Genomic DNA, 23065 nt, shown 5'->3' on the forward strand with positions numbered 1-23065 from the left:
GAGAGACCGAGACCCGACCGAGGATGAATGGGAAGGGCGAGGAGGAGGCTGGAACCGGCGAGCTCTCCCCCTGGCTTTGCGTTGCTAGGTAGCAGCCAGGAGCTGCGTGTGACCGACCACCAGACAGACAGAGGGGACGCTGCTGCCACCGCGGGGACTAATCTGTCTGTGGGGATGGGAGAGTCCCCCCTTTCCCCTCCTGCTCCTTCCCTCCCGTCGGACAACTTAATTGCCCTACAATGAAAATGAAACCCCTATTGTTGTAGGATTAGCCAAAGCAATAAATTGATTTCCCTGGATCACATATTGGGGTTGACGGGTGGGGAATGTGGAAGCCCCCATTTACGGAGGAGTGAGGGGAGGGCTTGTGGATGGGCCGTGGCATGTATTCAAATGGTTAATCTGCTTTCTTTCCTCAATTCTTAGCGTAAGCTCCTTAGAGGGAATCAAGTAAGTAATTATACAGCAACTCCTAGCAGCACCCATTTCAGACTTCCTGGGAAGAAGTTTGGAAACGCTAACAAACCCCACGGGTCTTGCAAAAGTCTTCGGAAAGGCAGGAGAGGCAGGGAGAGATCATTAATAATCTTCCTTTGAACACCCTTTCTCAGTGTTGGTAACACAGAAAGAGGGTTTTATTACTATTGTGCAGAGTTTGCACAATGCTTAGGGTTATATCTCATGTCCTAAATATAGTTATAGGATTTACTATATGTTCCTGTCAGTGCCTGGCAAAAGGAAATCTTACCTTGATTCATCTATGCCCTTGTACAACCAAAAAAGATATTCTTTTTCCTGGGTTGATGGTTTAGTCACTAAATAACCAACACCTACTCTTCTTGATAGTTTTTTGGCACCCATGAATCTTCCATTCTATGATAATAATATATAATAATAATGTGTATAGTAATAGTAACCCATCATACACATATATGTTGCAGGCTTTGTTCTAAGCACTTTATACTTATTGACTCAGTTAATCTTCGTAATATCCCTTGGAAGTAAGTACTCTTATTATCACTGTTTTACAGATGAGAAAGTGGAGGTACAGAGCAATTCAGTAATTTGTCTCAGTTCATACTGCTAGAAAATGGCAAACTCAAGGGATTCTGAATTCAGAGTCTGTAATTGCTACAGTACACAGTATATGTTCTCTCTCTCTGTCTCTCTCTTTTTTTTTTTCTCTGAGAGACCGAGTCTGGCTTTGTCACCCAGGCTGGAGTGCAGTGTGCAATCTCGGCTCACTGCAACCTCTGCCTCCCGGGTTCAAGCGATCCTCACACCTCAGCCTCCCAAGTAGCTGGGACTACAAGCCCTGGGGAGTATGCCCGGCTAATATTTTGTATTTTTAGTAGAGACAGGGTTTTGCTATGTTGGCCAGGCTGGTCTTGAACCCCTGACCTCAAGTGATCTGCCCGCCTCGGCCTCCCAGAGTGCTAGGATTACAGACGTGAGTCACCGTGCCTGGCCCAATTTCTTTTTTCTTTTGTACAAAAAATGTCATGCTCCCTAAGTTACTGTCCATATGTGAGGTTCCTAAAGAAACTGAGGGGCAATATGCAACTCCTTACCACCTGCTGCTTCATAACTGTGGATCTTTTTCCAGAATCTCTCCTCAGGTTTCTAAGAACTGAACCCAAGTTTTCTCATTCCCAGTCCTCCTACTTGATCATTTTAAGATGCATTTCCTCTGAATATCCTCAGCCTGATATGTTGAGATTTCTAGAATCCTGTTGTGATGATCCTGACTTAATATATGAAGTAAAATCCAATGAGATTGTAAGAGCTTTTATTTAAGCACTACATTTTAGGTAGGCTACCACGGCAAACTTCACATCACTAAAAATTGGAGGAAAGAAAAAGTTCTGAGTAGTCTATGTTTAGTCTTTGAAAAAAATCATACCACATCTGCATTTTCCTTATCTTTTGTGTAATGCTTTTCAAGAAAAAACATTTTGGAGAGCCTGAACTCTGAGTCAAGCTGTTTGAGTTCCAACAATGGCTTTACCACTTTCTAGCTGTGTCACCTTGGGAAAGTCAATCAACTTTGCATAGCTCAGATGGCTTATCTGCAAAATTGACAAGATAATAAGAGAATTCACCCAATGACATCTTGTGAGCATAAAGAGATAAAATATGCCAAGTGCTTAGCATGGTGTAAAGTATATAGACAGTGAAAATAAACTAGAAAATAATCTAAAAATATAATATTTTTATTATATTTATCAACACTTAAAGTAACATATTGTTTTGCTTCCTATTCATATTTCCAATTTTCAAGTATACATAGGAAAGTCTTCTTTACATATTTTTTCACTAACAGTTCTCTGAAGACTTCTCAGACCCTAGCATGTGATTGGAAGTTTTTTTCTTTTTCTTTTTCTTTTCTTTTCTTTTCTTTTTTTGAGAAAATAGTATTGGCCTTAAACAAAGTTGTATTCTATTTATTAAGTTAAAAAACTTATTTTTCAAAAATAGAAATGGGGTCTCACTGTGTTGCCCAGGCTGGTCTCGAACTCTTGGCCTCAAATGATCCTCCTACCTCTGCTTCCCAAAGTGCTGAGGTTACAGGCAGGAACCACCTTACCTGGCCCAACATTATATTCTTTAATCCAATAAAAATGTGGTAATGTTTTTAAGAGCTTGTATGAGCTTTTATGTCAATTGCATCTTCACATGAAGTTTATATGTTTAAAAGGATTGTGGGGGCAATAGCAAACATGTATTGTTTTTATTCCATCACAACTCTGGAACCTCACTGCTGCTTTCATTTCACAGTTATTGGCTTTTCTTTCTCTATTTGAAAAGGTTTCTCTTTACCAGTCTTCATAAGACTTCTGCCTGAACTCCCTTCAGTCATGCACCTGTCTCAGTTTAATAGAAACTCAGACTTTTTACAGCTGGAGGCAACCTTAGATATCAACTGGTCTGCTTGCATTTTTTTTTCTTACAGATAATCAATTAGCCCAGGAGGGAAAAGCAAGGGGCTGAGAGGATGAAAGGGAAGGCAGTTAATAGGTTTCTTGCCGAAGGACATGTAGCCTGTGATAGAGCTAAGATATAAATTTGCAGTGGACCATTTTTTAGATTCATGCCTTCTAAATGTCCCCATTTAGATTCATGCCTTCTGAATGTCCCCAGCCTGTTTGGTTGGTTGAGATTTCTAGATTCATTTTGGAATCCTGACTTACCAGATAAGGCACAGTCTGATGAGCAGATGAATCTTAAACAACTGGATGGGTTACCTGTCCCAGGTCAAAGAGGAATCCTGTGGTAGGTTATTACAACCATGTATCATGTGCTTTCAGCCTGGTCCAGAACTGATGCCATGTCAGTGCCCCTACTCCCAAAGACCATACCTCCAGATCCATTTTTCAAATTCTTGAGCCATCAAAGCACATTCCTGAAGATCTTTGGGTTTTGTAGTGCAGGCTGCTGTAAGACTAGGTTTTCTGTCTTACTAAAGGTAATTATTAGGTCATAATCATTGCTCATGTTCTCTAGTCAGGCACTGTAAGAACACTGACAGGTTTTTAAAAGTTTTAAATTAAAATTTAAAATTTCCACATAAAAATAATGATACCAAGATCCTAGATGTACTTCCTGTGTAATCAGAAGCGAGTGCATTGTCATAGTGGCTTTGGAGTTTCTGTTAAGTCCTAGTAGCTAGAACAAGGTAAGTAGAAAGTTCATGCCTGTAATCCCAGCACTTTGGGAGGCTGAGGCGGGAGGATCATGAGGTCAGGAGATGGAGATCAGCCTGGCCAACATGGTGAAACCCCGTTTCTATTTAAAATACAAAAATTAACTGGGTGTAGTGACGCGTGCCTGTAATCCCAGCTACTCGGGAGGCTGAGGCAGGAGGATTGCTTGAACCCGGGAGGCAGAGGTTGCAGTGAGCTGAGATTGTGCCACTGCACTCCAGCCTGGGCGACAGAGCAAAAATCCGTCTCAAAGTAAATAAATAAACAAAATAAAATAAAAATAAATTAAAAAAAGAAAAAAAAAGAAAAGAAAGTAGAAGGTGCTTACGAAAGAGTGTTGAATGGATAGGAAAGGGGTTCTCAAGGTTGATTGCATGAATCTAGAGGAACTAAAAAAGTACTAATTGTGAAGCCCTATTCTAGCACGGAAAAAATAAGCTCGATGGAACCTTTGGTATAAATCAAATGGTTCTATCATATCCCATTAACTTTATAGTCTTGAGTAATTAAAAAAATTTTACCACTATTGTGTATTCTGTGAATGTTTATTTTATTTTTTCCATGAATATTTATTAAATATCAACAGTGTGCTGATGAGTCAATAGTATCAATACTACAGAAAGATTAAGGAAGATGAGAACTGAAAAGAGGTGTCTAGATATCTCACAATTAAAATGGACTGCAGTTTTGCATTTAAGATTCTGAAATAGTCATTGACTCATTCCTAATAACCCTGCCCTGGATCTCACCAGCATTAGAAAGATTGGAGATGTTTCAGCAACAGAGTTTTGGGATGCTTCTTGATAATGATCAGATAGTAGTTGTTTTGAAATGTCAAGAGCATTTCTGTGGTTCTTCATATGTTCCTAATGCAAATGTTTCCTAAGTAATTTCTTGACAGTTACAGCGTTTTGAGATGAAGTGGGAAGGGCTTGTGATTTTGAAGTTAGAGGATCTTGGTTTGATGCCTAGCTTTGCCCTTTATTATCTGGGAAATCCAGTACCACACACTCTGGGTGCTCTGGGGCAGTTTTCTTATCTGTAAAATGGGTATATATCTACCTCACGGGGTGGTTATGCAGAGGCAATGAATGTGAAACATTTAATAAAGTGTGATGTCTGATGTATATTTCCATTCATCATTATTACCCTTTATGAGAATATTACTTTTGCCAAACTTGAGGGGAGGAAGGTATTGCAGTATTTTGGTATCTTCTTTACAAGTGGGTCTGTGAATGATGCGTCTGTGCATGTTGTTACATCCTTATAGAGGCTACCACAACTTCACATATTATTCAAGTACTGTTATGTTTGTGAATGTCATAAAACCAAGTTAAACTGCCTGAAGCCAAAAAGGAAATGTATTGAAATACATAGTTGAGGGTGGGTGTGGTGGCTCATGCCTATAAATCTCAGCACTTTGGGAGTCTGAGGTGAGTGGATTGCTTGAGCCCAGGAGTTTGAGACCGGCCTGGGCAACATAGTGAGACTCCATCTCTACAAAAAATACAAAAAATTAGCCCGGCATGGTGGTGTGTCCTTGTGGTCCCAGCTACTTGGGAGGCTGAGGTGAGATGATCCCTTGAGCCCAGGAGGTTGAGGCTGCAGTGAGCTGTGATCGCGCCACTGCACTCCAGCCTCAGCGATAGAGCGAGACCCTGTCTCAAAGAAAATAAATACATAGTTGAAAAGATACAGATAATTAGGTTGATCCATTTGAGACTGATTTTTTTCCTACGCAGAAATAGTCAAATATTGGCAATTTCATTTGGTTCAACCTAACAAAAAATGGAGGCTCAAACTATGTCATGCCAATCTTGCTTTTCTCTCCATCTCCTGGTTCTGAGATGACTCCATTCTTAAACATGTTCTCCTTTGATATAAAGTGGCTGTCAGTGGCTCTGGAGCCACCTCCTATCAGATCATGTCCACTGGGAAAGAATAAGAGTTTTTATCTTAACTGTTCCCAGCAAAAGTTTCAGTTGCATCTCAGGGGCTCTGCTTAGGTCATAAGCTCATTGAAGAACCAACCACTGAATCCTGGGTCATGCTGTGTTCCCATGGCTTAAGCCTGGGCTATATTCTCAGTCTTTGAGATCATGTACTAAGGGGTGGAGTCCAGAGAGAAATGGGGGTAATTATTGGGAGAATGGTGAACAGATGCTGGGATGCAAAAATAAAAAGTGTCCAGTATACCTTATCAAATAAAATTGACTGATGATGTTATTTTCATTTTATATGGGAAGACACACTTGAAAAAGCTACAGAAATTTCTCAAGAGTTGGCAGCCCTGGGGTAGCTTACAGAATTGAAAGGAGAAAAGTATTGGAAACATTAAGAAAAAAGGCATGGTGATCTGTGCCCATGTGACCATGTTGCAACTTTAAGTTTAGAAGGAGAACAGGAGAAAGAAGGACTTTTAGAAGGTTTATTTGGATCCTAAAGTTTTCTTATTTGGAGCAGAGCTTTGTGATAGACAGGAAAGTTCTGGAAAATGAGCTGAGAGATCAGACTACAAGATCCCTTGAGTCCAGTGTAGTATTTCTTTTTCTTTTTCTTTCTTTCTTTTTTTTTTTTTTAATGAATCTTAGGCTCCTGCTCCTTTTCCAATTTACTTCACTCCAATGTTTATGTTCCTAAGACTTTGTCCCTTTTCCAAGCACTAGTCCTTGGCTACAAGGATGGGGTAGAGAGAAAGAAGCTCAAAGAGTTTAGAGACAGGTTAAGATGCTTCTGTGGAGACAGAATACATCTTGGTGCATATCTGAGTGTCCTTAGCACTTCACCTACTGACTTCTTTCATAAATGGTAGAACAGGTATCCATCACACCTTATTGGATTAATTCAGAGATGCCAGATATATGTACTCTTTGCTGATGATTACTTTGTTGGTCTCTAATTTAAGTCTTATCTCTAATCACATTTGCTGAGAAAATGGAGATATTCTCATTTTAAAAGTAAGATGGCTAACTTTTATATTAGGACACTTCTGATTTAGGATAGCACTGAGATTCAGTGCAAAGAAATGTAAGTCTTTCCTAGATAATGACAGATTAGACAATTTGAAGTTTCACTTTTGGTCATTAGCCCTCAGGTCATGCCTGACCCCAAGGTTACTGGAAACAGTGAGAAATGAATGAAAGGAGGAAATGTAATTACCATTCTGTGCATTGAATAGTTGAGCCACTGTTACCATGGATACAATGGCGCATTTATTGTCCAGATCTTGAGATCCAAGTTTGTAAGCAATATCCAAGGTCTCCTTTAAATTTATGTCCTATCAGCCAATAACACATGAAGGTTCCTAGTAACTTTGAAAATAAGTCTTTCCTCACTGATCTACTGATTCACATTAAGTAACAGCATATGTACTTTTGAAGGTGTTGAGGAAACCTGAAAAAGACAAAAAGGAAAGTAGCTACACTTCTGTTATGCTGGACGTTCTTGGATTCCTATATAAAAGTATTCTGTCTTATAGTGTCAGTGATTTGCCTGTCACTTTGGGCTCAGTTCTTTGGTTTTTATGTCATTAACAAGGAGAAAATTTCCTGAGTAAAGGTTGAAAAAATCAAAATCGTTATCTTTATTTCTTGAGACAAGGTCTCACTTTATCACCCAGGCTGGAGTGCAGTGATGTAAACATGGCTCCCTACAGCCTCAACTTCCCAGGCTGAAGCGATCCTCTTGACTTAGCCCTCCAAGAAGCTGGGACTACAGACACATACCACCATGCACAGTTAATTTCTATATTTTTTGCAGAAATTGGGTTTCTCCATATTGTTCAGGCTGGCCTCAAACCCTTGAGCTCAAATGATCCTCCTGCCTCAGCCTCCCAAAGTGCTGGGATTACAAGTGTGAGCCACCATGCCCAGCCAAAATCATTTATTTTATCAGGGAATTCTTAAAGTTGAATTTAAGAATGAAAGTATTTTATCAGAAATATGGCAATCCTACACACATTTTAATCTCACTAGAAGGGAGGTGATACATGCTAGCATGGTTTAATTTTGATGTGGGGAAGGGTGTGGAGGATACTTTTTGTTGCAAGAAACAGAAAATGGCCTACTCAAAAATGGCCTACACAATAAAGGGTATTTTTTGGCTTATGTGAGTAAAAAATACTGAGGCAGAGTGGGGTTCAGGGGAGGTGCAGTCAGGGTTCCAGTTCTCTTTCTTTGTGTTTTCCTTGACCCTACTCCCCTCTAAGTTTCACCTTTGTGAGCAGTCTGGCTTTCCATATGCTTCTGATATGGCTGCCAGGGCAAATGGGGCTACATGTTTCCTTGATCCTATCTAGGGGAATCCAACTTTGAGAAGGTTTTAGTTATGCTCTCGAAAGTATTATTTCATCACAATAACTTACAGATTGTTATAATTTCTAAGGACCCTAGATAAAGTCAGCTAGCTCCCCAAACTTGGCATATCATCAAAATCACCTGAAGAACTTAAAAAAGAGTATAGATTCTTAAAACCCACTCTTACTAAAGCAGGGGTATGAAAATCTGCATTCTTAAAAATTTTATTTTATTTTACTTTCAGTTCTGGGATACATATGCAGAACGTGCAGGTTTGTTACATAGGTATACATGTGCCATGGTGGTTTGCTGTACCTATCAACCTTTCATCTAGGTTTTAAGCCCCACATGCATTAGGTATTTGTCCTAATGCTCTCCCTCCCCTTTACCCCCACCCCCTGACAGGCCCTGGTGTGTGATGTTCCCCTCTCTGTGTGTGATGTTCCCCTCTCTGTGTGTGATGTTGCCCTCCCTGTGACCATGTGTTCTCATTGTTCAACTCCCGCTTATGAGTGAGAACATGCGGTATTTGGTTTTTCTGTTCCTATGTTACTTTGCTGAGAATGATGGCTTCCAGTGTCATTCATGTCCCTGCAGAGGACATGAACTCATTATTTTTTATGGCTGCATATTATTCCATGATGTATATGTGCCAGAACCAACCCAAATGCCTATCAATGATAGACTAGATAAAGAAAATGTGGAAAATCTGTATTTTTAAAAGTTCCCAGGTGATTATGAGGGCTGGACACATTTTGGGAACATCTAATCTAGGTACCCTCTCATTTTTCAGTTTTGTAAACAGACTTACAGATGAACTGACTTGCCACTGCAAATTTCTTCAGTGGCAGTTAAATATACTCTGTTAATCTCTTTCTTTTGGATGGGAATGTTACAAGGTAGCTACAACAAAGACAGGACTCTTTTAAGTCTGAGGGTGACATGAAGTACCGCCCTCATTCCTGGCCACCTCCATTTTTGGCCAGTGTGGCAGGTCCTGAACCTCTCCCTAAATGTGCCACTGTCTGTGTCTTAATTGTTATGTTTTGCTCTTACCTTGGTCACCTTTGAAGTTCTCCCCAGACCCTCCTAAGAACATTAGATTCATTAGATTCATTGAGGTAAATAACTGTTGCAGGTCTTCTAATCTTTTCTCACCTATGTCAGGAATTCATCTCAGAGCACCGCTGTCACAGCCCACTGGCTTCTAGAGAAGCTGTCTGTTCCATGTTTGGAACGGGAGTATTGAAAAACTTCATAGCTCATTTCCTTTGTATCCTAGCCTCAACTACTTGTTGACCTCATTGGGACTTACAGTTTGTTGATCCTACTGCCTCTTCACCGTCCCTCAAATCCCTCACCTATTTACTTCCTCAGCTTATATTTTATGGCCATGATTAATTTCACCTCCCTGTTTACATACGCCCTCAGCAGCTTGGCCCCTTTATCTGGCTCTGTTGTGCTTGGCAAGACCCTGATTGTGGTTAAATCCAGTTCTTCACATCTGCATCTCTGTAGCCAAATATGGCAGGAGAAAAACACGACTATACTGACTAGCCTCGCTTGACATTCATGAAGCCAATCTCAAGCTTAGGACTTGCTTCTTAGCCTGTCCATTGCTTCTCCTGCTTCCTTATATCTTCTCCTCTATCCTCAAACCTCTGACATCACCTGCTCAGATGTAGAGTGAGCTTTTTAAAACTATGAAAATAGAAGCAACCAGAAGAGAATTCCATAAACTTCTATAACTCAGCCATCATCATTTGAACTTCAGCTTATATCCTCTGTCTTTCCTACTATTACACTGGAAGAATTTTCCATGCTCTTAGTCCAACCATTTCATTCATGTTCTAGATCCCATTCCCTCTCACCTCTCTGCAATTGTCCCCTCTTTCTTTTATGATATCCTCTCTTCCACATTACCTTCTAGCTATCACTCTATTTTTTCTGTTCCACTTTACAGTAAAATTCTTGTACAGATGTGCCTATATCCACTGTAATTACCTTTCAATTTTTCCTCAAATCCATGCCATTTTGCTTTAGCCCCCATCCATGCTAGATTTTTCTTTTTGGTCAAAGTCACTCATGACCTCCATGTTGTTAAATCCAATGATCTATTTTCAGCTCTGGTCTTATTTAACTGGTTAGCAGCATCAGACACAGTATATCCTGACTTCCTCCTTGAAGCAATTAGATTTTCAAGAAATTGCATTCTCTTGGTTTATTTTCTTCCTTGCTTGCCTTCCCCGGGTATCTCATGCTTGTTCCTGTCTATTTCCCTGACCTGTTTTCATCTCTAGCTACACTGCCTCCTTGGTGGCCTCATCCTGTCTCATGGCCCTCTTTGAAGCAGGGAGTGGTTTTCCAACTCAGGGAGGCGGCACGGACTGTGGTGGAAAGAACATCGCATGTCAAGTCAGGACATTCATGGGTCTTGTTCCTGAAGAAAGGAGGAAAAATAGGCACAACCAAAGAGGGCCCCAGGCTGCTGAAAAGGACCCAGGGCCACTTGTCCTCTGGGGATAGTCTCTCTCATCTCAGTCCCCATAGTTTTTATTTTTATTTTTTTCAATGGAGTCTCACTCTGTCACCCAGGCTGGAGTGCAGAGGCATGATCTTGTCTCACTGCAAACTCTACCTCCCAGGTTCAAGCGATTCTCCTGCCTCAGCCTCCCAAGTAAGCTGGGATTACAGGCACACACCACCATGCCCGGATAATTTTTGTATTTTTGTAGAGATGAGGTTTTGCCATGCTGGCCAGGCTGGTCTCAAACTCCTGACCTCAAGTCATCCTCCTCCCTTGGCCTCTCAAAGTGCTGGGATTACAGGCGTGAGCCACTGTGCCTGGCCTCAGTTCCCATACTTTTGAGGACTCCGTATGTACTTCTTTACTGGGTACATGCTGATAGCTTTCAAATTTATGAATCTAATCGAGACCACTACCCTATAGTCTAGACCCATATATCCAACTGCTCATTTGACATGTCCACCTGGCTGACCAACAGTCATCTCAGACTTAACATGTCCAAAAATGAACTCCTGATCTCCACTAATGCCCAAACCTGCTTTCCATGTAGAATTTCTCATCTCAGCAAATGGCTTCCTCATCCTTGCTCAGGCCTCAAACTGTATCCTACGTTGACTTTTCTTTTACTTTTCTACCCCATATAGAATTTCTTAGAAAATCCCATTGTTTTGGTCTTCAAAATATATCTAGAATCCAACTACTTTTCACCATCTTCACTTCTGCCACCCTGATTCAACCGACTGCTGTCTCTTGCCTCGATGATTGCAATAGCTTCCATACTGATTTCCTTGCTGTAGCAACTTTTTTAGAACATCAGTCAGATCACAGCACCCCTCTGCTCAGAAGCTTCCATGGTGTCTGTCATACACAAGTTGGGTTGCCCAAAAACAGACACTGAAATGCAGCTTGGAGTATATGATGATATTTAGTAAGATCAATGCCTGTGAAGGGAAAGGGAGGAAGCAGGATGGGCAGAAGAAGAAGTTGAACTCTGGCAGCCCTTGGTCAACCCAGAGGAAGCTCTGGAGCAAGAGTTGCCTATTAGAGTGTCCTGTGTCAGGCTGAAATGGCCTTGCTTAGTCACTGGATGTGGCCTGTCCTGGAAGGACATGACCATGGACAAGTAGCTTTCTATAGCTGAGGCAGACCCCAAAGGAGCTGATTGCAGGAAGAAAGTCCTTCCTCGTAGCTGGTCCTTCCTGTAAGGGGAAGCTGCATGGCACATCTCTGGGTGTACCACTGCTTTCCATCTCATGAAGAGTCACAGTCCAAGTCCTTACTATGATCTACAAGACCCTAACCATTTGGCCTTCACATCACCTCCCTGACCTCATTTCCTTCTCCTCTCCCCAGGCACAGTGTACCAGGCACAGTGATATCCTTGTTTTCCCCGACATGATGAGCACTTTTGGGCCTTTGCGCTTGCTCCCCCTTTTCCTGAGTGCTCTTGCCTCAGATGGTGCATGACTTACTTCCTTTCCTCCTACAGGTCTTTGCTCATAGGTCACCCTCTTAGTGTGGCCTTCTCTGATTCTTTCCCGATCTCCTCTTTCCTGATTTACTTTCTCCATTGCACTTACCACCATCTGACATAAGGTATGTAACTTAATTGTTTGTTTATTTCCTTACTTATTATCTTCCTTTCCCTAAGATGTAAATGGCACAAGGGCAGGGATTTTCATCTCTTTTATCCATTGCTTTCCCTAGTGTCCAGAAAAGGGCTAAATAAGTGAATATACATTGAATAAATGAATGGACAGATGCCACCATGGGTGCTAAGAAGGGGCATCCTCAGCTCATCACCATTCCCTGGTACTACCAGCTCTTAATTCCTCGAGGCCCCTGGAGGCCCAGTCAGGGTCCTGATGGAGAAAAAGGAAAATTGCTGTCTCTATCAAAGCAAGTGGCTTAGCAACGCTGTTTCTCTCCACTTCACTCCCCCCTTTTCTCCACCCCAATGCCTCCCACTCCCGCCCTGCTGGTGATTCCCAATGCATTTGAGAGTAGTTGAATCTGCCTCCTTCTTTGTAACTTCCATCCCAGATACTTGGTCACCCTGTGAGAATTCCCCTGTACATACAGAATGGGTCATTCTGCTATTTTTAGGACAGATTTGATACAGTAGCTTTTACAAAAAGATAAGCCAACATTTTTAGACTTCATGTTAGTGGACTGTCATTCTGTATTTAAACAGAACACAAAAGAAAGCTGTCTGAGACCATGACACAGTGAAAACAGCCTTGATCAAACAAAAGGCCCTCTTTGAAGAGGGGAGTGGTTTCTCCACTCAGGGAGGCAGCATGGATTGTGGTGGAAAGAACATCACATGTCAAATCAGGACATTCATGAGTCTTGTTCCTGATGAATGAAGGAAAAATGGGCACAGCCCAAGAGGGCCCCTGACTGCTGAAAAGGACCCATGGCCACTTGTCTCCTGGGCATAGTCTCCCTCATCTCAGTCCCCATTCTTTTGAGGACTCCGTACATAACAAATAAGTTAGAGGCAGGAGAATGATGGAGTTCCACACATAGATGAGTAGAGAAGTTGGGAAATAAGCCACAATAAAAATGACTAAATTATTTGAGTGCTTTCTATACCAGGCACTGGCCTAAGTGCTTTGTAGGTATTAGTTTACCTACTTATGTAGAAACAGTAAAACTTTTATGGCTAAAGGACCAAAACAATGACAGGTGAGGTAATTTACCCAAAGTGATTCATTTACTAAGTGGCAGAACCAACATTTGAACCCAGAACTCTTATTTGCATATGTTGCCACCATGGATAATTTGGAGCAAGTAGAAGATATTTCCTCTGTACGTAATCAAACGAAGCCTCATTTAATTTCTCATATTATGATCAGCTGACCTCATTTTAGAAGCTGGTACCATTGCGACCCAACTTTTGGACATTTTTATGCTACTCTTGGCAGTTCATTCATTCATTCAACATATGTTGCAGCCTTATCATGCTCTAGGCATGATATAACTAGGTACTGCAGAGTATAGAGAGAGTCCCTCAACATAAACCACATCCAAAACAGCTTACTGTTGAACAGAGTATATTTCCACTTCCTTCTAGAAGACTAGAAGACTGTACTTTTTAGGTACAGATTGATTTCTGTCTGCTGCTGGGTTTCTCCTATACTACTATTTCATTATCTGGGAACACCTTTTGTTTTCCTCTATAATTACATGTCTTTTAATTCAAAGGACCCTTACCTAATCAGAGAGTTCAATTCTAACCTTCCAGTAGGGACAGCAGTCATCCACAGATTTTCAGAAGTTGTTATTGTTTACTATTAATGAAAAAATTATTAAGTTCTCTTATTTAAAGTCATTGAAGAAAAAAATGAACAACCAAGTGAGAGCTGAGTTTCTTTACTTCCCAGAGAAGACTGCTGTTGTAGAGATGGAGAAGACATTTCCTGTGTGCTGGGTGTGCTTAAAGGCTTCTTGGCCCCAAAGTATCTCTCACTATGGCCAAAGATCTCTGTTCTGTCATTACTAAAGTCAGTTCTTCAGAGTAAGACATTGTTTCCTCCTGAAACCCCTATTACAATGTGGAAATGTTCACTCCTGTAGGGTAAACTAGTTAGTTGAGATAGTAATGCACAGTAAATGTTTGTCAGAGCGAGGTTCAGAGAGAAGACACAAAGCTGGTATGTTTTAATGGGGAGGAAAGAGGGAAAGAAGGTACCAGAAGTGTAATATAGTCTTGAAAATAAGCCAACTCCCTTTTCTGGGGAAGAAAGGGTTATTATGCTTGTGCTTTTTCTTAGAATGGCTTTATGGGGAATTTCAGCTGTGATCTATTAGGAGGGCCTCAAAGATAGAACTTACACACTTCCAGTGTGGCTGTCCTTCCTCTAGTTAGCAATTGAAATTGAGTTGTTACAACAAAAGGAAAAGTTGTCCTTAAAAGGAACACAGTTGTAAGACTCTATCAACCATTCCTTGGGGATTCAACAGTGCCTGGTAAGTTTGAGAATTGACCCTTGGATTTTAATGTACATGGCAGTTACAATTTGTCTAGGCCGTGATGATTACTATAGGGAATCCTGTTTTTTTCTATTTAAATTTTTTTTTTTTAATTTTTATGTTTTAGAGATGGGGGTCTCACTATGTTGCCCAGGCTGGATTCAAACTCCTAGGCTCAAACAACCCTCATGCCTCAGCCTCCTGAGTAGCTGGGACTAAGGTGTGTGCCACTGTGCCTAGCTCTGTTTTTCTTTTAAGTTACTGTGTAATAAAAAAAGGATTTGCAAATGCATAAAGTTGAATATACACATGTCCTAAGTCAATTGTTAAATGATTGGTTTTTATGTACCAAAATTCTGCATTTTTTTTCAAGGTCACTTCTGATATAAGAATTTACTTCTTCCCTAATATTTGGTGCAGTGAGGTGTTGAAAGAATTTGCTAAGTAATCATTGAAAGCTAAGATTCTAGTGAAAAACAAAATGCATGGTTTAAAAATTGAACGTACTAACTGAAAGACAGTGGAAGTTAGATGCTTCTAGCTGTAAATAATTAAACCCAACAGTGCAGACGAGAGAACATGGCACCAAGAGGGACTTGGGCTAAGAAGGATCATATTGTATTGAACACTTTCGTTTCCCTGTAAGGGAAATCAAAAGGGTCTTTAATAGTTGTTGCTGATTGTGAATATGTGCAACAAAATCCCACTGTAATCCAGATTTAGTTTTCAAGCATTTTGCCGTGATTGAAGGAAGGAGAAAGGGATAGGAAGAAGGATGGGATTTTATTAAAGCTGTAGTTACTTCTTCCCTTTAGGAGGTCTAAGTGTGACTTGTCACAGTGACCTGGGACTTTGGTTCCTTCCAGGGCCTTCCTGTTCTATGGGCACATTGGTGGATCAAAGACAGTTGACTTTTTTGTTTTGTTTGGTTTTTGAAGAGAAGCAATGGTTCTGCTAACTCAGAACAAGAGCAACAAGAGTCATGTAGGATGTTTTTCTGAGTTTCCCTAACATTGCTTGGTTTTTTTTTTGACCGCCCCCTCTTTTCCTTTTGAGGTGGGGCCAAGTGGTCAAACCTCCATTTTTCTGTCTGTGAAAAAGAGAGTTGGCCTTTATGAAGTGCTTTATTTTATTTTAAAAATTACCATAGGCTAAAATTGCTGCGTATGTGTACAGTTCTGTAAATTGTAATGCATGTATGTATTTGTGTAGCCACAACCTCCATCAGGATTAGAACAGTTCAGTCACCCCCATTAATTCCCTTGTGCTACTCCTTTGTAGTCACACCCTCCCAATAAAGTGTTTTTTAGGTTCCTTTTTTGAAAACTGACTTTCCCAGATGAATGTCTCCATTGCCTTTTATTTGTTCATTTTTATTTATACAGTGTTCCTTGCGCATTTTTGAAGTAATTCAAAATGACACACATGGTAAGGTTGTAAGACTGCCTTTCCTTCATTATAACGGAGAAAAAACTCTGGAAAGATGGCAGCTCTTTCAGTATAGCCATATAAGAACAAAATTTCCCCAAACTTGGCTTGTTGCTAGATTGGAATCCGTAAAGAAAACACACTCAAGAAATCTCTCTTGAAGAGGAGGACAGAGGTTTATTTTTTATTTAACGATTTACCCCTTGACACCTGGGAAATGATTAGTTGATGTTTTCAAAGAAGATTAAGTCAGTGTGGTTAATTAACTGTGGTAATCAGGTGACTTAAATCAATTAACTCCTTGTTAACAATTTCCATCAATTTTGTAAATAAATGACTAAATCAGTAAATTGTACTCTTAAGATTAAAGGCTATTTTCTGATTTATTTTTTTGATGACAAATTAGAGAGTGTTTCCTTCTCATCTCATTCCCTCCCTGCCACTCTTACTCTTAATCATAAGCCAGTTTTAGTTTGAGAGGAGCACACCAGGGAAACTTTTAATATATGGTTTTAAGGAAAAGTCAGGCTTTAGACACCTTTGCTCCTTCATCTCAGCACATTTTGAAAGAATGATTTAGGGAGAGCAGTGGTTGGGGTGGGTGTAGAAAGTAATCCTGAAACACACTCTAGGATAGGCTTTTATTATTAAGTCACTTAATGTCTTGTTTTATTTATCTTTTCTAAGTTAAAACTTGATGAGGGGTATAATAAAATGAAACAGGGTTTGGCTCTTAGCTAAAAATAAACTTTAATGAGTATCTTACATGCTCTATTTAGAGGGAATTTCACAAAATACTGGGATATATTGATTGCATTCATTTGTAAAGCTTGATTGCATTAAAAAATACCACAGAAATATACAATTAAAATGTTACTTTTTAGAATCCTTATAATCGAAAATTCTCTTCCCTGCTTACATAACTTACATGTCTTTGTCTCCAATGAAATATGAGCTGGACAAACTAATATAAGAACAGAGAACAAAACACCGCATGTTCTCACTCATAAGTGGGAGTTGAACAATGAGAACACATGGACACAGGGAGGGGATCATCACACACCAGGGCCTGTTGGGGACGGGGGGCTAGGGGAGGGATAGCATTAGGAGAAATACCTAGTATAGATGATGGGTTGATGGGTGCAGCAAACCACCATGGCATGTGTATACGTATGTAACAAACCGGCACGTTCTGCGCATGTACCCCAGAACTTAAAGTATAATAATAATCATAAAAAAGAAAGAAATATGAACTGGAAAATTATAAAACCATATCCTATGCCCCTGAATATGCTATTGCATTCTCTGAGGATTTTCACTGTAGGACAGATGATATAGGGTTATTTATGGTTGCTTCAAGAAGGCATCTTGAATAACTTTTGAGGAGTTAGTCAATATTTGTGTATTTGCAAAAATTCTATGCTGTGCTCACATTTTATAAAGATAAAATTTCTATGGCTTCTTTTAAGATATTAAGGGTAGACTAAATTGGGAAATTGAGCTGAAGCCACTGTTGTAAATTTAAATCTCTGGCTGCCAAGCAAAATTTTGGGCTCTTCCTATTATTATAGAAACTTCCTGGCCATACCCCCACTACTCCTTCCCAACTTCCCTAAGGATCTCCAGTCTCAGCAGGATCTACCCTGGACATAGTTAACCTGTGGCCAAACCCTTTCTGGTACTGGGACACAGTCTGGAATCAGAGCTCGAGAGATTTAGCTTGACTGCTTTCCAGATGTGTGCCCCTAAAGCTCTCTGAGCTTCAGTTTCCTGGATTATACAATGGGTGTTAGTAATTTCTACCTTACAGGTACCTGGGAATATTTAAAGAACATTGTGAACATGCAAGTTCCTGGCACTTGCTGAGCATTCAATAAACATTTGGCTCCGCAGGGAACCTGATATTAAATCATTCATAGTTGACCAGATCTTGGTTAGGTCATGCAGCAGAGCAGCCACCATGCTGTGGTTTTTTGAAATAAAGAAACCACTTGTCAGATTCTCTATCCATAGAAATTGCTGGGGAAAAATACAGCTTTTTAAAGGAGATGAAACTACTAGACAAAAATTGTTAGAAGACAGGCCTTGCCACCTGCCTTTCTTCCCCCAAGAATGTTTGGTTCTTCACCTCCCGGGTCTTGAAGGTGCAGATCCAAATGTCAAGTTGCCAAGAAGTTCAAACTTTGGTGGACCCAGTGTTTCCATTTTAGGTGTCCTGTGCGTGCTTCCTGTAAACTTGGTTTTATGCAGAACTTGCTGATGATGTCTCTATAACTCTGAGAACAGGAATGATGGAAGCATGGGTCTGAGGGGAGGTCAGATGTGTCCTCTGGGCAAGGAGAAGGATTTGCCCAGGGAAGACTATACTTGAAGAGGAGCACTGGATTTTGTGAGAGGTTTTAGGCAAAGCATGTAAGAATCACAGTCAGTGAAGAGTTTTCTCTCTTGTAAGAGTTTCTTATTATTTCATGAAACAACAAAAAGGGTAGTGAGATGTTCAATAGGTGCGAAAGCTGTCAAGCTAGACTTGATTAATAATTACAGTTAAAATAATTACTGATGTATTTATTTCACACACATTTATTGCAAGCATATTTTGTCAGGAACTGACATGCATAGATGAATAAGACATGCAAATAAACAATTGTGCTACAGGGTGAGAGGTCTATAATAGAAGTTTGGGAGCACAGAAAAGGCAGTGATGTAGTCAGCTAGGCCTGAGAGGACCAAGGGCCAAGGAAGACCACACAGATTGCCATACGAACTGAGCCTTAAAGGAGCTGGGAGAGTGAACTGTGGAGGATTTTGTATGTCAAGCTGAGAATTTTGGTGTCTTTGAAGAAATGTAAGCTGGGAAGTATAATGATCAGACTTTCATTTTGTAAAAAGAATACTTGCTGCAATGAGAGAAAGCAGATGAACTAGTTAAGTTAGAGGATTACTGGGATTATCTGGGTGACAGATGATGAGGGCAGAACTAGACTTGTGCACCTGGAAGTGATGAGAAAAGGAGAGAGTCACCATGGAACAAAGAGAAAGCTTTTATTTGTTGCTGTTTTTGATAATTCCTGTTATTTGTTTTATAAGTTGGTATGTTTTATTTATGGGAATATTAGACATGTCTTTTCAATGTATGTGTATGCTAATTACATCCATAGATATGCAATGGTTTTTTTTGTTTTTTTTTTTTAAATTTTCCTGCCTGAAAAATTTCCAGCTTGCTGTCTATCTGGGCATGGTGTGTGATATTTTCTTTGTTTTAGTTCATTGATTCCTAGTTGGTTCATCTCCCTCAGGGAACGTTTGGAAACATGTAGTAGCACTTTTTGATTGTCACTATGCCTGAGTATCCCTGCCAGCATTTAGAGGGCAGAGGACAGGAATGCTAAACCATTGCAATACACAGGATAATTCCATACTACAAAGAATTGTCTGGGCTCAAATGCCAGTAGTGCCTCTGTTGAGAGCTCATCTTGGTTGATAGGAAGTGAATAGAGAGGCAGGAAGGAACACTCTTGGTAATAAGAGCGGTCATACACTGAAACTTATTATATGCCTGGTATATAGTCACCATAGCTGTAGCATTTCATTCTGTGACAGTCCAGGGAGGTAGATACCATTACTATCCCCTTTTTACTAATGAGTGAACTGAGGCAGAGTAGGATATTTGGCTCTGGGCCTCACATATTTAACTCTAATGCTCTGTTTTCCCACATGCTTTATTTTCTTGTAAATTTAAATTAATCAATACTAAGAGGAAAAGGAGAACCACATTTACTTTGTTCTTTATAGTTTGTTAAATATCAGAATATACCTCCTGGAAACATTTCTGCCAGTTTAGCAGAATATTGACAAGTTATCACCTTCAAGCATTTTTTTAAAATATGGAAAATGTTGGATGAAATTTGTTTAAAATTAGGATGGCTTTGCTTTGTAGATTGGAAGAAACTCTTATTTGATGGAATAACAGTTGGTACTCCATAAATGCCTGGGGAATTGAATTGACTCTATGGAGGCACTTAGTGGCTTTAGAGGGTGTCATAGATCTTGCAAATTTATTTTTATTTTTATTTTTTTACTTCACATAAAAGCGAATCTGCCTCAAGTACGATCTTTGTCACTTGAAGACGTGCCAGTGACATTGATGAGGAATGTGGCTTTTTCTTGGACATACTTTGCACTTCCCTGTTTCTGTGCCAGTTCTAGTATGTTTCCTTTGTGAGGCATCTCCTTCTCTCAGATCCATCTATCTGTAGCTTAAATGCACCTTCCTGTACAGGACCTTTCTTGATCTCCACTGAATGTTGTCTGAACCTCTCTTACAGCATGTCTCATCATGCCATGAGATACAATCATTTGTGTATGTATTTTATCTTTTCCTCTAGAAGAGTACCACATTTTGGGAGAGGCATAGAATAGGACCACTGATGCTAAGAGTATGCCTAGCTCCCCTGGGCTCTTGTGTCTGGCACAGTGCCAGGTATAAGCAGGCACTCAAGAAATCTTTGTTTAATAGAAAGTCAAAAGAACAACATGTGTTATAGTAAATTCCATCACGTTGGGGAGGTAATAGGCATGCTCTACTCTGGGCTCCTGTTGCAGAGAGGATTTTGTTTGGCTTGCACAAGACAAACATTTAATTCTCTCTTACATAACCAGCAGTAGAAGGCTGGTCTGGTGCTTCCGTGATACCATTAGAGACTCAGGCTCCACTGTACTTTGCGGGTAACTCCCATTCCTGAAGTCACCTCATTGTCCAAAATGGCTGGTATAGCCACAGCCGTCCTTTCTCTATGCCAGGTAGTGGGATTGCAGAAGGACAAAGAAGGACATGCCTTCTCTGTTTAAAGGAGACTTTCCAGAAGTCCCACACAACACTACTACTTGCATTTGATCTCATCTATTAAGACTTAGTCCTATGATCACATTTGGCTGAAGTTTGGAAAATGTAGCTTTTTAGCTCAGCACATGGTTCACCTGAGTAATGCTGGATTCTATTACTGAGGAGGAAGAGGGAAATGAATGTTAAAGTATGCCACGACTGGTCCTGGCCAAAGCTGGTTGGGTGACACTGGGCATCTTCTCTTCAGCTTTGAGTACCACATTTTGGGAAAGGCATAGAAAATTTGAACCTTATTTGAAAGAGAGAAACAAGAATGATAAGAAAACTGGAAACAATGTTATGGGGGAATGATGGAAAAACTGGAGATGTTTCTTTTGGACAAGAGAAGAATAGGGGAACAATGGCTAGCTCTCCAGATATTTAAGGAACTATTTTATGAAGAAGGATAAAACTTATTCTAAATGACTCAAAGAGATGGGAAATTGTAGATATATCGTATACACTAAAAGAATGCTGGAATTCAACTTTAAGGTCACTTTTAATCTTTGACCTTATATAGTACAGATGCATACCATATAGATGTATCCGTAAGTTTGTGCTTTTGAGGTTAAAATTGCCTATTCTTTGGTCTCTTCATATTGGAATTCCCTTTGCCCGAGGGTTGCTATGGTGACAACACCCTTAGCAGTCTGCATTTTGAAAAGCTTTGGACTTTTCCTTTTGTGAGATGTGGTCTCTCTGTTTCCCCCATGCTTGGCCTTTTTCAAAATGTCATCAAGTCAGAAACAATTTCCAAATTTATCAGAGTGAAGTGAGGAGAATTTAAAAATCATAGATACTAGTAACGGGTTAGTAATTCTATATTGTATAACTCAGTGATTCAATAAATATTGTCACTATCAACTTCTTTGGATTAAGATAGCTATGTTTAGGCAACTGGTTAATGTTATTTAGTTAAGCATGTGTTTTTAAATTATTACTAAATTTCTTAAACACCCTTGAAATATAATTGTTGAAAATGTCTTAAAAACACAGCTAGTATCAACCAGAGAAATAATTTAGCAAAGAGTTAATTTATTTCACTAAGTAGTGATATATTTTTGAAAGTATGTGGAATGGATGTGTGCCTATAAACTTGACTATCTTTGTGAATTAAGTTTTATTTTTCTAGTTCAATTTTACCTTGAATATGGATATGTTGTTCTTTTGTGAATCTCAGACATCAGAAAGATTTAGTTGAGGAGAGAGTATAGTGTAAAATAAAAGTAATTATAAAATTTAGTAATAATAAAATACTCAAATTTCTGTATTAAATTAACTTTTGGGGGAATGAGCTACATAATTAGGTTATTTTAATAGATTTTCCAACCAGGTAGCAGATGATGAATATAGAAGAGCTACGTATATATATATATAAACTCTTATATAAGCAAATATTTATGAAGCAAAAAGAAGCCTGTAGAATTCAGAGGGAGACAATATTTGGAGTTTAAAGGATCAGAAAACAGTAACCTAAAAATAGTATCAGTAATCAGTTTTTATTAAACACTTACTGATATGCCAGACCCATAATCCTCACTCTACCCTCATATTAATGTTATGAGTAAGAGCTCTTATTATCTCCATTTTTAGATGAGGAAATTGAGGCACAGAAATTAAAATGGCTGTCAGAGAGTTAGTAAGAGGTGAAGCAGTGGTTTGAACCCCTAGTATATGACTAGAGGGACTTCACCCTGAACAGTTAGTTGGCTTCTAAGCAGTCTTCGCATGCTCTTCCCCTTCCTCGCCCTACTGTAATATTATAATAGTTTCCCCGTAGTATGCAGCCATCTGACTATCCAGATTTTATCTCTTAACCTTCTGTGGAAAAGCTGTTGACTTTCAGATATGTTGGGCAGAATGGAAGAAGGAAAACACAGACTGTTATACTTGGAGAAATAATTATTTCATATGTAGCAGTAGTTGAATCAATAGGTGGACGAATTTACTGAAATTTCTTGAGTTAATCCAGTGATGGTAAACAAACACATGGCCAAGTGAGCACTCTATAAAGTGTGCCTTCTGGAATGCATATTGTCTTGTCTTTTCTTTTCCCTTCCTTCCTTCTTTCCTTCCTTCCTTCCTTCTTTCCTTCCTTCCTCCCTCCCTTCCTCCCTCCCTCCCTCCCTTCCTCCCTTCTTTTTCCTTCCTTCCTTCCTTTCTTTTTTCCTTCCTTCTTTCCTTTTCTTTCTTTCCTTCTTTCTTTCTTTCCTTCCTTCCTTCCTTCCTTCCTTCCTTCCTTCCTTCCTTC

At 39.8% G+C, this 23065-nt stretch overlaps 1 protein-coding gene across 1 annotated transcript in view; it reads left to right on the forward strand.

The window, feature by feature from the left end:
• Positions 1 to 23065, forward strand: part of LRP2 (low density lipoprotein receptor-related protein 2) — a 214594-nt gene that overhangs the window by 1349 nt on the left and 190180 nt on the right. The window lies entirely within an intron of this gene.

This window comes from Mandrillus leucophaeus, unplaced genomic scaffold (assembly GCF_000951045.1).
Source record: "Mandrillus leucophaeus isolate KB7577 unplaced genomic scaffold, Mleu.le_1.0 Scaffold324, whole genome shotgun sequence".
Lineage (NCBI taxonomy): Eukaryota > Metazoa > Chordata > Mammalia > Primates > Cercopithecidae > Mandrillus > Mandrillus leucophaeus.